The sequence below is a fragment of the Halichondria panicea genome, chromosome 1 (assembly GCF_963675165.1).
Source record: "Halichondria panicea chromosome 1, odHalPani1.1, whole genome shotgun sequence".
Lineage (NCBI taxonomy): Eukaryota > Metazoa > Porifera > Demospongiae > Suberitida > Halichondriidae > Halichondria > Halichondria panicea.
Window position 1 is genome coordinate 7,598,647 of NC_087377.1, and position 14,851 is coordinate 7,613,497.

The 14,851-nt window shown below is 39.8% G+C and overlaps 1 protein-coding gene and 1 long non-coding RNA gene across 3 annotated transcripts in view; one reads left to right on the top strand and one right to left on the bottom strand.

Annotated features, from left to right (window-relative positions):
- The window catches only part of LOC135339659 (uncharacterized), a 120,737-nt gene that overhangs the window by 101,974 nt on the left and 3,912 nt on the right, over positions 1 to 14,851 (bottom strand). Inside the window, exons 7-9 of one of the 2 annotated variants that reach the window (XR_010396033.1) lie at positions 14,617 to 14,676; positions 14,026 to 14,317; positions 12,301 to 12,558 (exon numbers count right to left, since the gene is read on the bottom strand). The gene's annotated coding sequence lies outside the window, so the exon portion shown is untranslated. Of the gene's footprint in view, positions 14,318 to 14,616; positions 14,677 to 14,851 lie in introns of those variants that run through there. The other variant, XR_010396032.1, reaches the window with a different exon arrangement.
- Positions 7,252 to 11,058, top strand: LOC135340395 (uncharacterized). The gene is made up of 3 exons (XR_010396341.1): positions 7,252 to 7,278; positions 8,407 to 8,702; positions 8,781 to 11,058. It is a non-coding gene; the product is annotated as an uncharacterized LOC135340395 (long non-coding RNA).

A 14,851-nucleotide genomic window follows, 5' to 3' on the forward strand; every position in this document is an offset into this window, starting at 1 on the left:
AGCCTGCTCACCTGGATGCCATAGCTCTGCGTTTACAGCATGCATGGATAGCCTTCACACAATAGTTTTAACAATGGCAGATTTCGATGAAACTTCGTTGTCGTATATAAGCGAGCAAAAGCTAAAAAGCTTGAACTTGCACGGTGGCTAGCTCTATACATGCGACCTTTATTCGAGGTAAATCTACATATTTGCAGCTGAAGTAATCCTTTACCGATCTCTATTAAAAGTTATTACTAGAACACTCCTTCGGTTTTTATAGATTTATTTATTCATATCAACAGCCGAGGGTTAGCACTTCTGTGCTCTATAGTTTGAATTACTGGATGTACTATTTTTTCATGCAGTTGGATTTGCTGATTTTATTATGCCTCGGTGCGCATGCGCAAGCGATAGTGTGTGTGTGTGTGTGTGTGTCTGTGTAGACTGCTACAGCTGCTCAAGGATGAGTATTGATGATGTTAGATCGATAGGATCCAGTCGATTCCATAGTCGTGCAATCCTATTGTAGTAGTTTTTGATGTTCTGCTCCTTTTGGAAACTCACTTATAAAAGCTGTAGCCGACAGACGTCGACATGGCTTACCTAGCATAGTAAAGACTAAAGATCTATCCTTGAGCCTATCCTCTGAGGCTTGAGTTATTATTATTATTATTGTTATTGAGCAGTAGTCTAGTCTAGATACATTTATAGATACAGTGCATTTGTCAGAATGACATGACAATGTTGCAAGGTTGTTGTGACCTCGTGAGTACTGACAGAGTGAGACTAATTTGTGTGCATGAGACAGTTTCCACAGATCGAGGCACAAGCACTAATGTCGAATGTTCCCTTAGTTCGATACATGTAATAGATTGTATTGATGATGTTAGATCGATAGGGTCCAGTCGATTCCATAGTCGTGCAATCCTATTGTAGTAGTTTTAGAGGTTCTGCTCCTTTTGGAAACTTTATGGCAGTAGAACCAGCTCTATAGTGGATGCGGAAATAATACCTGAAAGATAAGCACTCAGGTCTACATTGTCTGCTGTAATTTGAGACACTCGACTAGGAACGTTAATCGAATGTGAGGTCTTGAAGCTCAAACAATACAGAGAGTGGGAGCATATTGAGTTTGATAAGGCGAGTCTTGTAGTCTGTAGTTCTGCTGTAGTTCTGCTGTAATTATCCGAGGATAAAATTGGTTGCCCTTGCCCTTCTAATTTGGATAGTGTGATTTTACCAGGGCAATCTATAGCTTCTTCTTTATATGACTTGGACTAATTAAAAACATATTCCTTCTGATGACATGAAGGGATCTGTAGGATTTTTCAATATTGTCATGTCAGAAGTATTCCTGTGAGTTGTCCAGGATCTGGGATAGGTTCCTTCTTTGCCCAGGTCCAAGGGCTATTATCAGATACAGTCTTGTAGAGCTAACTTTTAGTAAAAGTCTACATACTGTTCTGTAGCTAGCTAGCTTAACACACTTCTAGTTCCTGGTAAATACCCTCCAAGTACTGTGTCACTGTGTGTGTGTGAGGACAAATATTGCGGTTTACTATTGCCCACGCTCAATTAAATTTGGCTACGTCAGTAGCAGATCACCAGACTTAGCGGGGCAGGCTCTCCTTTTTCTTGGATGGTTCGTTCTTTCTTTCTTTGTTCCTCCAATTCTTACCTGTGTGACCAGGTGACAAAGAACAGAAAAAGGAGAGGCTGCGAAGGAGGCTATACTGATGCATCCATTAATCTTAGCTTGAACTTTTGGCATCTATCGTTTTTAATAACAATCATGGTCGATCATTACCCACTCCTTGATTCATGGTCTAGTACCGTATAGCGGGTAATTTTCAGGGGACAAAATATTTGTGGTTCAGCAATATTGAGACATTTCGTGGGTAATATTTTCGTGATTGCTGCTTGGATTGTATGTAGGTAAAGGTAGGCAAGGTCGCTACATTCGTGGGTAAATATTCGTGGTCAGACCTCCAACCACAAAAACCACGAATATTTTGCCCCACGAAAATTACCCGCTATACGGTATTTCAATAACAACATAGCCAACTGTCTTCCATTTCTTTTTGATCTCATACAATTATACTCAGCTCTTGAATCAACGTAACTGTTTGTTGGCCCTCCATGGTCCCATTCTCTTCCACCACTGACTATTACATGTAGAGCCCTTGTAATCACTGTCTTCAGAACTACCATGCACAATTTTCGTCATCACTAGAGTGGCGCATCAAGTATGTTGTGTTTGCGTTCCTCCTTGCATTGTACATGAATTTCCAATTATAACAACGATCAATCAGCCACCTGATTCATTCATATGTTTAGGGGAATCTGTTTCAGTAATTTGTGGACCTGCAAGTAGACAAAAAAGGCAGCCGGTTTATAGGTATTTTATAATAAATACAAATACATGTACTATGTAGCTAGATATATTAAATAAATGCTCTGAAAGCTTACACAACTATCTTGCACTTTATTAATTGTTGAAAGACGCACTTCTGATGCCATGTCCTCATTCAACAGGCAGTCCAACAGCTCTACGGATAAGGATCCATCTTGGTGTAAATAATGATCTATTCTATTTGGCGCACGATTCAAAGTACAAATATGCATGGCATGCAAGCCAGATCTGTCATTAGTTGTGACCTTTTGACCTTGTCGGACCTCCTCTGGTCCTTTGCTGTTTCGGCTTCACAGCAGGGAAATAGAAAAGTTGACATGGAGTAATTCAAACAAAACTCAACAAAAAGTAAAAACAGAGTAAAGACAACGGACTTAGAGCTTGTCAGTGGTGTAAACTTACTTCTCTAAAGTACCCCTGAGTGATCGCTAGTGGGATAGGAGAGCTAGAAACAGTTGAAATACAACCTGAGTACGGTAAAAACTAAAATATTCGTGAGCGCGAAATCATAACGCAGAGTGTTTCACCCGTTGACACAGGGCGGCCTGGTCGTTTCCAATCCCTTTCCTGTTCTATCTATGGTAGTTGTGGGAAGAAAACCTAAAAATATACTTATCGAATTCACTAAAATTCCTCAAAACACATGTCTTTTATTACAAGTGCTGGGCAATATACCATAATTCAATCCTCCTATTCTCCAGGCATATAGCTTTGTTTTGTTGCCTTTTGACCTCTGAGATGAAAGGCATATAATTATGGCATGCATATTGCACTGTGCATGGTCAGTTCTGTATATGGCATACCAAAGGAGGTACGACATCCGCGTGTCTTAAAGACCCACATTCCTTATTATATCTGGGTCAAAGTTCAATAGCACATGAAACAAAGTGATACTCATAGCAACTCCAGGCCTCCCTCCTGAAGATGTTGAAGCTGAAACGATGGTTGATTAAGCTAATAGCTATAACCTAGATCAAACAGTGCACGAATCAGACTCTTGGCAGCTAAAAATAGCCCAGTGCTTGTGTTTAAGTTTGGCAGGTAACACGCAATTGAACTTTGACCTAAAGATTGTGTGTCTAAAAAACTACCTTTGACACACGGTGTCGTACCTCCTCTGATGGCATACAGAAAGTTGACCTTTTGGTGAAGGTTATATAGCGAGTCTTTAGTGACACACTATGGTTCCTGTGGGAAATTTACTAGACAGCATATGCATGGTTTCGATGCAGTTACCGTATAGCGGGTAATTTTCGGGGGACAAAATATTCGTGGTTCAGCAATATTGAGACATTTCGTGGGTAATATTTTCGTGGTTGCAGCTTGCACTGCAGGTAAAGGTTAGGCAAGTCGCTTCATTCGTGAGTAAAATATTCGTGGTCAGACCTCCAACCACGAAAACCACGAATATTTTGCCCCACGAAAATTACACGCTATACGGTATTGTAATTCCAACCACCAAAAACTTTAATTTTTTAATTTTTACATGTATGTATTGGAGTGGCAGAGGCTGAAATAAAAGTAAGGTATAGTCTAATACAGGCTATAAATTATAATTATGTATATACACAATAGTTGCGTTCAGGCAGAGAGGTTGGAGTCCGCAATTGTGAGATCCACCGACGCAGCTAGATGGCCGTTGAAGGGTGACTTCGAAGATCTGGCGCCTCTCAGACACACGAGATAGAGGATCTGAGTAGTGAGAAAGATATTCTACATCTTAGCCAGCCAATGGTGGTACTGTAAGGTTGCTTCCATTTGTCCGAGAGCATGCTAGCTAGGTGTTTGTAGAAAGCTGCAGCTGCTGGCTTCTCTTATACGCTGTTCGTAGTGCCTCTTTTTTTAAATTCTCCTGATGGCGATAAGATGCAGATATAGTGAGGAGCGTCTATTCGAGGGATCAAACGGGTTAAAAACCCTAACGTCAAAACTTCCCCAAAAGTCATTGGCCACTACATCTATAGACGGGCACCATTCAGTCGGTTTGCGGTGGTTCTGTTGAATGTTTCACTTGTTATGGGTTGTAGTGCCAACTCCATGGGAGGTTTCTGCGATGCTGTGATATCTCTCAGCTCATTGTGCTTTATTGAGGGGAATCCTCCTCTAGGGCAGGAGAGGGCATGGAATGTTGCACTGAAAACGAGTGGCCACAGACACAGTTTGAGGGGATCTGCGATGGGGACCAGCCACACTGAAGAGCTGTATGGAGTGCAAAGCCGTGCTCTTCTAGCGGTATAACGCAGTGAGCCAGCTGGAAGCGCCTTTTTTTCTTGCAAGGTCTGTTGCTAATTGCATTGGTGATGTGAGGGACTCTCGTACATCATTGGCCACTTCGCATCCTGTACGTCTTAATTCTTCTTTGTTCTTTGTGTTGATTTGGTGTACGAGGACTTCGTATGGGTAGTTTTTGTTTTGCTATGCTATTAAGTCAACACGGGGTTTTGTCACCTGTTGTGATACTTTATATTGATCTTTTGCCAACGACGCAGGATTTCCTATGTTTAAACCTCCTAGGCGAGCAAGGAGGGCAAATAGACTCCTCTCAAGATCGTTGGGTGCCTCTCTGCCTATTAGTTTTGGCAGCAAGGTAGTTCGAATAGAATTCTCCAGGGGAAGCAGTAGTTGGTCAATGCCTGGTATAGTTTTTGAAAGGTAAGACCATTTACTTGCAAGGCCGTAAGTGATAGCACCATAGGCTGCATGTGGTTGGCTGTCTGCGATTTCCGACAGTTTTTCAATTTCCGTTATCCAGTGTGATACTTTTCCTGTGACGAAATCAGATATGAACTCCTGCTTGCCAATCGATCAGGGAACCTAGCACTAGTCTTCTTCATGTGGTGATGTTGACCTCAAATTAAATCCCCAAATATCTGAGAGGCAGTGGAGAGGGAGCCATCTTTAGTGATTAGCCAAGTTTTCTTGGGGTTAACAAAGTAGCCAAAAGGTGGACCCAGTTATGCCAAGTTGTCCCCACCATTTCTTCAGGTCAGAAATTTTACCTGCAGCAGTGTCAATCTGTCGATCAGGGTTTTTTTGGGGGGTTATATAGAAGGGCATTGCCAAAGGATCTCCTTGTGTGGTGCCCTCTTGAGAAAGCAGGGTCTTGGCGCCTAAAAAGAGATCTGTGCTTTCTCTGTAGATGTTAATTAGAGCAGTGGAGAAGGGGAGGGGGGGGGGGGAGCAAAGAGTTTGAATGTTCCACCAAAAACAGAACAAAACTACCAAATTATTATACTGATCTTGGGCCTCAAGGCCCTTGACCACAATCTACTACCGGGCCAATCAGAGGAGTACGACACGGTCACATGACCAGCCAAAAGGATTACGAATATCATTAACTTGTGATGAAATCATTCAAGACTGTGTACTTTGATAGTGGATTGGTTTGGCGTGTATCTTTCAAGAAATACCGTGACTTGACGTTTCTAAGATCAGGCTGGTTGATTTTTGGGCTTATGCTGATGTGAAATAGCTTTTCAACCAACCACCACTTAGAGTTTGAGCAAGGTGTCATACAGGGGGAAGGAGGGATATCTCCCCTAGCTCCAATACCCCCTCCCCCCTTTTAAGTGCTAGTTGTATGACTGAGTGTTCATAGCTGGGTATTGAAATAATAGTTGACCTTTTTTTAGCAAACCTTTCTGGTTACTTTTCTCATTTCCCCTCTACTTCAAAATCCTGTATGACACCCTGTTGAGATATTAGTGTAGTTCTGTTTCAGAGTGTTTAATAAGTTTCGTGCCTGCATTCAGGAATCACTGCCAACATCTGAGCCTTGATTCTTACTAACTGGTTGATTGTTGGGCTTATGCTGATGTGAAATAGCTTTTCAACCTATTATTGTTTTAGTGTAGTTCTGTTTTAGAGTGTTTAATAAGTTCCGTGCCTGCATTCAGGATATAGGATCACTCAGATGTTGGCACATCTGAACCTTGATTCTTATACAACAAATCTATACTTGTACAATTCTAGCTACTAGCCAGCAACAAAATTAATTGCAGCCACGTGAGCTTAACCAAGTGTCGTACCTCCTCTGCGGGCCAATAAACAGCTTGTGGCACTCATAGCCATGTAATAACTATTACATAATAATAGTGTAAACTTGGTTGTGCATTCAGTGTTTAGATACTGATTATATTTTGTGTGCATGCATGCACAGAGTGCTTTAACTTATTCCCAGGCACCCAGGCTCCACTATGTATAATAATGGCTATATAGTCTGTAAAAGGTGTACGTGTCAATGCACTATTACTGCTTATATGCTGTATTTACTCTTGTATGCATCCATGGCAGGTTTGTATATAACATTATTTTATCTGTACAATGTAAGTCACATTTGTGAACTGTACAAAGTAAATTTTGGCACTTGACACTATACAAACTAGGCAAGAGTTTAATTAGCTATAAAGGTCAATATGGCAAGTGATTTCAACCTTATCTTATTAACAGCCACCTTAACATATTCGAGGCTAAGCTGGTGCCACCAACTATAGGCTAAGCTGCTGCCACTTTCGAGGTTAAGCCGCCACTACCAACTAAACACCGCCACCTCTACATTTTGGCACTATTCACCCCCCCTCAGACACAGTTATATGATTGTGTACAATGTATCGATTTGAAAAATGAAAGTTATAGTGTCGTATATTATTTTGATCTTTACCAGTGACTCCCTACACCATAATCATTGTTTATATAGGTGACTGCATTGTAGCTGTACTAGAGTCTATACAGTCATACTATTACTAGACTGTATTTTCTACTAGATCTATATACTAGCTTAATTGGCATGCACACCTAGTACTAGTATACTTTGATGGATGATTACACTAGTTTGACATTCCTTCTGCTTGCAATTGCAGGGACATTCACTGTAGCTGTAAAAGGTAAGTTAGCTATGCATGGTCTCTAGGCATTATTTTGCTATTCTGAAATTAGGTCCCAACATCACCTTGTGTTTGCATTTTGTAATGTTACCATAATTATTCAGAGATTGTGGCTGAAATGATAGTACCGTAAAAACTCGATTTAAAGCGACACTTTTACGTTTTTGCAAAAGTAAAGTTTTAATGTACACAAACATTTATATAATATGGTGCTATAATGGGCGAAATGTCCAAGTGTCGCTTATTTAGAGGGTCGCCTTAAATCGAGGATTTACGGTACCGTATAGCAGGAAATTTTCATGGGGTGCAAAAATTTCCCGTTTTTCAAGGCAAATAAGTTAACGCGAAAATAAACTGGGAGACTTATCTCCCACGCACCGGTATTTCACATGCAAAGCTCTTGGTGGGTGCATGCATGGGTTTCCTGGATTGAAACGCGAATATTAGAACCCATGAACATTAATTTCTGCTGAGGTCTCTAGGGCCAAAATTATAGCGAAAATTTACACCAGCAAAATTTTCCCGCTATGCGATAATGGCTCACAATTTGTGGCCAGTGTATATAGATACGTTACAATACCGTCTTTCTTCTAATTACAGTATATACCACCCTAAGAAGCGCGCCACCAATTGAGCGGCAATGGAATTATATTTTGCTGGGGCTTATATAATATGTAATTATTAGAAAGAAATAAAGCGGCCTAAAATCAATAATCCCTAAATTATATTTGACTCATTAAAGCCTTGTTGCACGGCTACTATCACTCTACATTCTAACGTCTAATTACACTAGCACCACTCCAATAAGTATAAGTGCCAAACTAGCTATTTGTGTGCGCCATGCACTGTAAAACCACAATTGTGTCGCTGCAATTAGAAGAAAGACGATAGATGTAGTTAGATCGTACAATATCAACTATTGTGCCTAAATGGACAACTGAAAGTAACACAGAAATTTGTTTATAATTATCATTTTTACACTTAATAAGAAGACTATATTTACCCCAATCTAAGGTAGTGATCATGATGTACAGTATATAGGCACTTTCTGTCTGCCTAATACCTTCTAGTCTATAGTGTATAATTATAGTCTATCGTGTATAATTATATATAATTATATGTACACAGCCCAACAGTTTACAATTGAGCCTGAGTCAGTGGTACGAGCTGAGGGATTATTGGCAGAGTTTGAGTTTGAGTGCCTGTCTCCTGGAGCACTAGCTCACCCTTGGTTTGTGGATGGCATTGAGTCTACAAGCCCTAACAGTTCATCTGAAATCAGAGTAGCTGGAGGTATTTCAGGTCGTCCCTCAGTGCTGACCATCCCAGCCAGTTTACAGTTCAACAACAGTGTCATTAAATTCAGTGTCTCACAGCTTCAGTGAGTAGTGTAGTGTTCTCAAGGAATGCAACATTGATAGCTGGTGAGTTGTATATAAGTATTTGTAGAGAGTACACCTATAGACACGGTTGCCTTAATTTAATGAGGCCTTTTTTCTCAGAGTGTGTATCTATTGAAGTGGTGAATAGTGAAACCCACCTTGTTGTCCCTGTGACGAATAACTTCACTCTGAATAATGTTGCCTATCGTGTGGACATCTCGCTTACTGCTCTGGGCACCAATGAGATGGTTGCACTTCCGCCTCTATATGCATGGGCAAACAAATCAAGCACAGTTTAATTTTGGATACCCTAACCACACTGTCTGTGATATATTCACCTTCACTGTGACTCCAATTAGTGAGTCAAGAATGGAAGGAAGATGCAGTGAACCTGCAGTCCCTGGGTTTTTCACACGAGTAACAGGTACATTTTAATATGTGAATGACGTAACGGATTGGAGTTATGCGCTCGCCGAATTTCTTGTTTCTTCGCTTTTTCGCGCTTTTCTTTTCCTGGCAATCTTAGCAACGTTCACATTGCAAATGTTTTTATATTAGACTTACTATTATTATTATTAGAGCTGGCACCCAATTGAGAATCAATAGATGCAGCAATTGCAAAGTGTACCTTGCAGACACTTTACTCACGACATTGTAATGGTATACAGTGCATCTGTGGTCTAGAGAGTAGAATACGTGAGTAGATCTAGTTGTACTTAATTAAATGTATCTCAAGATTAATTGGAACATTTCTAAGAAATTGTGGTTATACCATTGTATAGGTAAAAGAATAAGCTACAACATTATTCAAAAATATTTCCCCAAAAGTTGTTGTAGTGGAAAATAATTTTAGGTGATATGGGAGTGATCGTAAAAAAATTTATGTAACATCAATTATCTCTGGAACTAAAATAATTATTTCTGGACAAATTTTTCACATCAGAAGTTAAATAATTATTTATTCAAGCTTACTCTGTGTAATCTTTGGACCTAGCCGTAATCTTCTTCAAATCTCTCCCTAACCGAAACGGCACTAAAAACTATGAATTTTGAGCACTGTATGTGTAGATATTAATAAGCAACATCGAACCTTTCATAAGATTAGCCAAACAATGTCTAGATGTTGTGAAAAGTCCCAACACCTTAGCCGGAAACTGCTGGCCTTTTCTATCCCTAATCGATTACCCATTGTTTACTGTTTTATTAATCACCACAAACCCACCACCTTATGTTGTCATGGAAACACTTTTGGATATACCGGGTAGTAGCTTATTCGATCTACACAATGGTATCAGCAGATTTTCTCAGAAATGTTCCAATCAAAACATACATTTAAGTACAACTACTCACACATTTTTGGTATTCTACTCTCTATCGATGCACTGTAACTGCCGACACATGCACTTAATTTGAACATAGATAAGGAAGAGAGGGATTGGAAACGGAAGTGTTCAGTCTCAGTATACGTGAATGCAGTCTACCCTCAATAAGCATCCGTGTCTCGCCTAAATATTGTGTCCGCGAAATGCCGGGAAAATACCTCCCTCTTACGTATGTTTCTGAGTTTCCTCAGTATACTATGCATCTCCTTGAAGCTTTCTTAGTATTATTTAGAACACACCTAGCCAAGATTAAGTGTTTTAATCTGAGTGCCGAGGATGGCCTCGAGGTTAACGTGGTGCTCGAGGCGCAGCCGAGTGCATTACGTAACCGAGAGGCCATCCGAGTGCACCAGATTAAAACACGTGACTTGGCTAGGTGTGTTCTAAAGGATTTAGTGCTGTCACGTGAGCTCTAGCCTCGTGGCAGCTAGATCTAGCTACATTTTAAATCAGTTGCTGGTGGCTAGCTAGCTAGCTAGGCGTAATAGCAAGTTTTAGTAGGTTTGTAGATCGAGTAACTGATGCAAAGGAGAAGGAGATACTATCTAAAGCTATCTGGACTGACTGGGCATGTTCTCGACTTATTTCTCCTGCTGACCAACAGTGCAGTCCCGATCCCACTACTGGATATGCCTCCAGCTGATCTGGCTTACTGGATGGGAAACTTTGTGCGCAAACTATATGGCAATGAGTATCTGGTTTGCTCTTTTGGAACGCTATGATATTCGAAGCACCTTTGATGAAACGATTATATGGATCTGGCTTAGGTACAGGTACGTACATCTTCGAAGCAAGCTGAGTCTATTTCTCCAGACGAAAAAGCGATGCTATGGTCAAGTCAGCAATTCGGTACACTTACTACACATGAAACAAGTCGAAACGATAACATTCAACTTTCTAATACTTTTCAGCTTTGCTGTGTACGTATTCAATCTGCTTGTATTATTATTATAATTATGATGACATTCAGATTCACTTGTATTATGGTTGTTTGATAAAAAGTGTGCATTAACAAACCTACTTAAAGCACACTTAACCAACTTAAAGCACACTTAAGTATGGATTAAGTTATTTAATCCATGGTCACCTGACTGCTTTCAGATAAGCTGATTGGCTGGAGATTATGTGATCAGCACTAAGTATAATTATACTGAAGTAGTGTGTATCAAATAGAGTACAAAAAAACAACAGTAAAGGCTTCCAGCCTATACATTGAAGGGAACTACCTCTTAATGTACTCCTGACAATAATTATTATTATGCTACTTGTTATAATTATCTCCACACTGCGCCCTCGGGGAATACATAGAACTGCCCTCGGTAGTACAAATCCAATACACACATATCCATGGTACAACTATTACAATGTCAGAGACATCATTCTGTGGGAAAAACAACGCTCCATTAACCAAGAATTTAAAGTATATACACTATAGCTTAATTGTTGCATATGCCCTATAATCGTGTCAACACATTTAATTTTCATATCGTATATATATCGTGTTGCCTGTAATTTGGAGGGTTTATATAGTGTATTGTTGCATTTTGAGTGGGCAGATCAAAGGAAACACTGTGCTAATATCTGCCATATGGCACAGGTCAAGCCTGAACTGTGCCAATATCTAGATACTGGCATAGTATCTGAAATTACTTAAAGCCCACCCTCCACCCAGTAACCTGAAACGGTCCCTTTTATAGTATAACACTGTTAAACAGATTCAGTGGTAGGCAGAAAACGTTTTTCATGCGTCTGGTGCATATGGAAAGGAATGCACAAGGAATGCAACAAATCAGTTGTTACACAGTTCACTCGTGCGCACATTGGATATATTGGCTAAGTAGTGCACTTGCCCTCGAGGCCTGCGGCCCTCGGGCCTAAGTCACTACTGAGCCAATATATTCCATGTGGCACTCGTGCATGTGTCACAACTATAACTGGTTGCATGTCCATAAAGTCGTGTATATAATTGCCAGAGTGTCCTGTAATATACAATTTAGCAGTTTCCACATAATTATGACTGCTGCGTAATGTAATAATTAATGCATTCGCATAACTATATACTGGGTGTGGTACTATACTTCTTTAATCCTACAAAATTATTACTAGTGAATATTATTAATAATGGCTACACATAAATTTACCTTTTCAGCCAATTCAAAAGATTGTAAATAATTGATTATATACCATATCAACTCAATCGATGAGCATAACTATCCAGTTTCTATATAATTATAGCTACCAACATTCAATACTCAAAATATTATATAACAATCATAAACGTTATCATTAACATAAAATAATGTTAGTAATCACAAAAAGAATTTTAGTTTTAGCAGTGGTTATAGGTGTATTTTGTTTGTTTGTTAATAACAATTATGGAATGGCAGGAAAATGGCATAAATAAAGGAATATTGACATTGACACATTCGTTGCATTGTTAATAACACATTTAGTCAAACACTTATACTACTGATACTACTGCTGAGCTGAAGACAACTTACCTCGCACCTCGCCACCTGCATGCATGAATACAGCAAACAATGTATTATAATTCTGTACACTCCATACAGTCACGCAATGGCAAATTTAGCGCACATGTTGTATAGTTAGAGACATTAGTACTGATTGACTTCAAGTGCTAGAGCACTGAAGTGCTAACCTCGGTTAATGACATGAATAAATAGATGTCAGAGGAGCTACATTGAATAGAGACCGGTAAAGGATCACTTCAGCTGCAAATGTGTAGCTCTACCTCGAATAAAGGTCGCGTGTAGAGCAAGTTCTACTAAGCTTCTTAGCTTTTGCTTGCTTTTATACGACAACCTTTAACATCGAAATCTGCCACCATTTAAACTAAGGACTTGTTGTGTGGAGGCTATCTATGCTGTAAACGCAGTACTATGGCAGCCAGGTAACAAGCTCAGCTGTTATAAACAAACCAACGAACTACTATACCCGCTGGCCGCGGCACGGCTTCGGGTAATAATTTATACATGTATACCGTATAGCGCGTTGTTTTCAAGGGTCCTCCACAAACATTGTTAACAGCGGACGCATGCAAAGTGCATTGACATAACGTGCATTGACATAACGTATAGAGCGATAGGTAATTCCATGAAAATTAAGTGCCTTGAAAATTTCGCGCCATACGGTATAGGTAGAATACAGACTACAAGTACAGTATTAGAGTACAGAATCCCATAAACATACTTAATTACTAAACGAGCGTTTATGCAATGGCTCAATTCAATGGTGGAGCTCTTCTTGACCTACTGCTAGTATTAGTTATTGCTTGCATGGCACGGGTACAATAATTAGCCCTCGGGATAATTTTACTTGCATTGCATTTTACTTTACCTGCATTACATCACCCATGCAGATGATACTTGCAATGCATTGTATCATCATAATTATAGAAATGTGTGTAATAAAAGTCATACAGTCCCTCCGTGCTATTTTATTTTATTTCACGGTTACGTAGTCCAGGCATAAGGGGTGATATAAAACACATAATATTATATACATGTATAGCATGAGAATCCTTGTGTTATTGAATATACAGGCAGCTTGCCCTCAGGGCATGTGCCTGCATGTATATTTCATACAACACTCCGTTATCAGGCTTAGCTAGTAATTTCTAGGGGACAAAATATTCGTTGTTTTCGTGGTTGGAGCTCAAACTACAAATATTTACCCATGAATGAAGCGACCTTGCCTACCTTTACCTGCAGTGCAAGCAGAAAATATTATCCACGAAATGACTAAATATTGCTCAAAACACGAATGTTTTGCCCCCCCCCCCCCCCCCCGAAAATTACCGGCTATACGGTAGTATATCAATGCATTTAGTTATTATTTTATTCTTGTGTAAGCTGTACGTTGTTTTTGTGTAAACTGGAATGCTTGTTGTGGTAGTATAGACACGTGTTTACCACACAACGAAAACAGAACTCTTACAACTGCACGCAAGCTACAATTCGTACCACTTGGGGAGAATTTACATTATTCTCTCAGCCAAACCATGCTCCCCTATCTCCGTCAGCACTCGCACCATCTCCTCCCAAGAGTGACTACAGTGGACGTTTATAAAATAATACTCAATCAGTTCGTGTTGTCGGAGATATTCATTTTCATTGTTTGTGAAGATTTCATAGACTCTGTCCTTCAGTGCCTTGGCGATATTCTCCCACTTCTTGTCAACGGAGTGGTGTAGCAGAACCATGAGCGTTTCGTGGGTGGGCGGTGGTGGTGGGGGCCATTGTCGTGGTGGAAGAGCTGGAGGGGGAGATCAGTTGAGATTGAATTACAATGGACATAATTATTGGCATATTGACAGAATTTTGATTAGGAAACGAGCCCCGTGTATTTTGGCATGTATATAAAAATAGAATTTATTTCATATAGCCAGTTATTGAGAAATCTGCAATCTATATGTGTTTTGCTAATCATAATTTCTTAAGACTCACAAGTAATGCTTTCAATATTTCACTTGTACACACAATCATAAACTTTTAATTTATGGGATGTCCACTCTTAAAACTATTGCATGTAAGTATACTAACCACAGTATACACCTAGTGTCTTCTCTGTGTGCAGCTCTCCAGTGTTGGTGACAGGGCGTCATGGTGGAAGAGCTGGAGAGGGGAGACAGTTGAGACTAGTTTCATGCACTAAACATAATTATCCGTCATGTACGTACTATAACAGATTGTCCTTTTAACAAGTGTTAACAATGTCAAGGTAAAATCTCAACCCTTAAGGGAACATTAAATGTGGTGGATACATGGACACCCAACACAGTAATTGTCA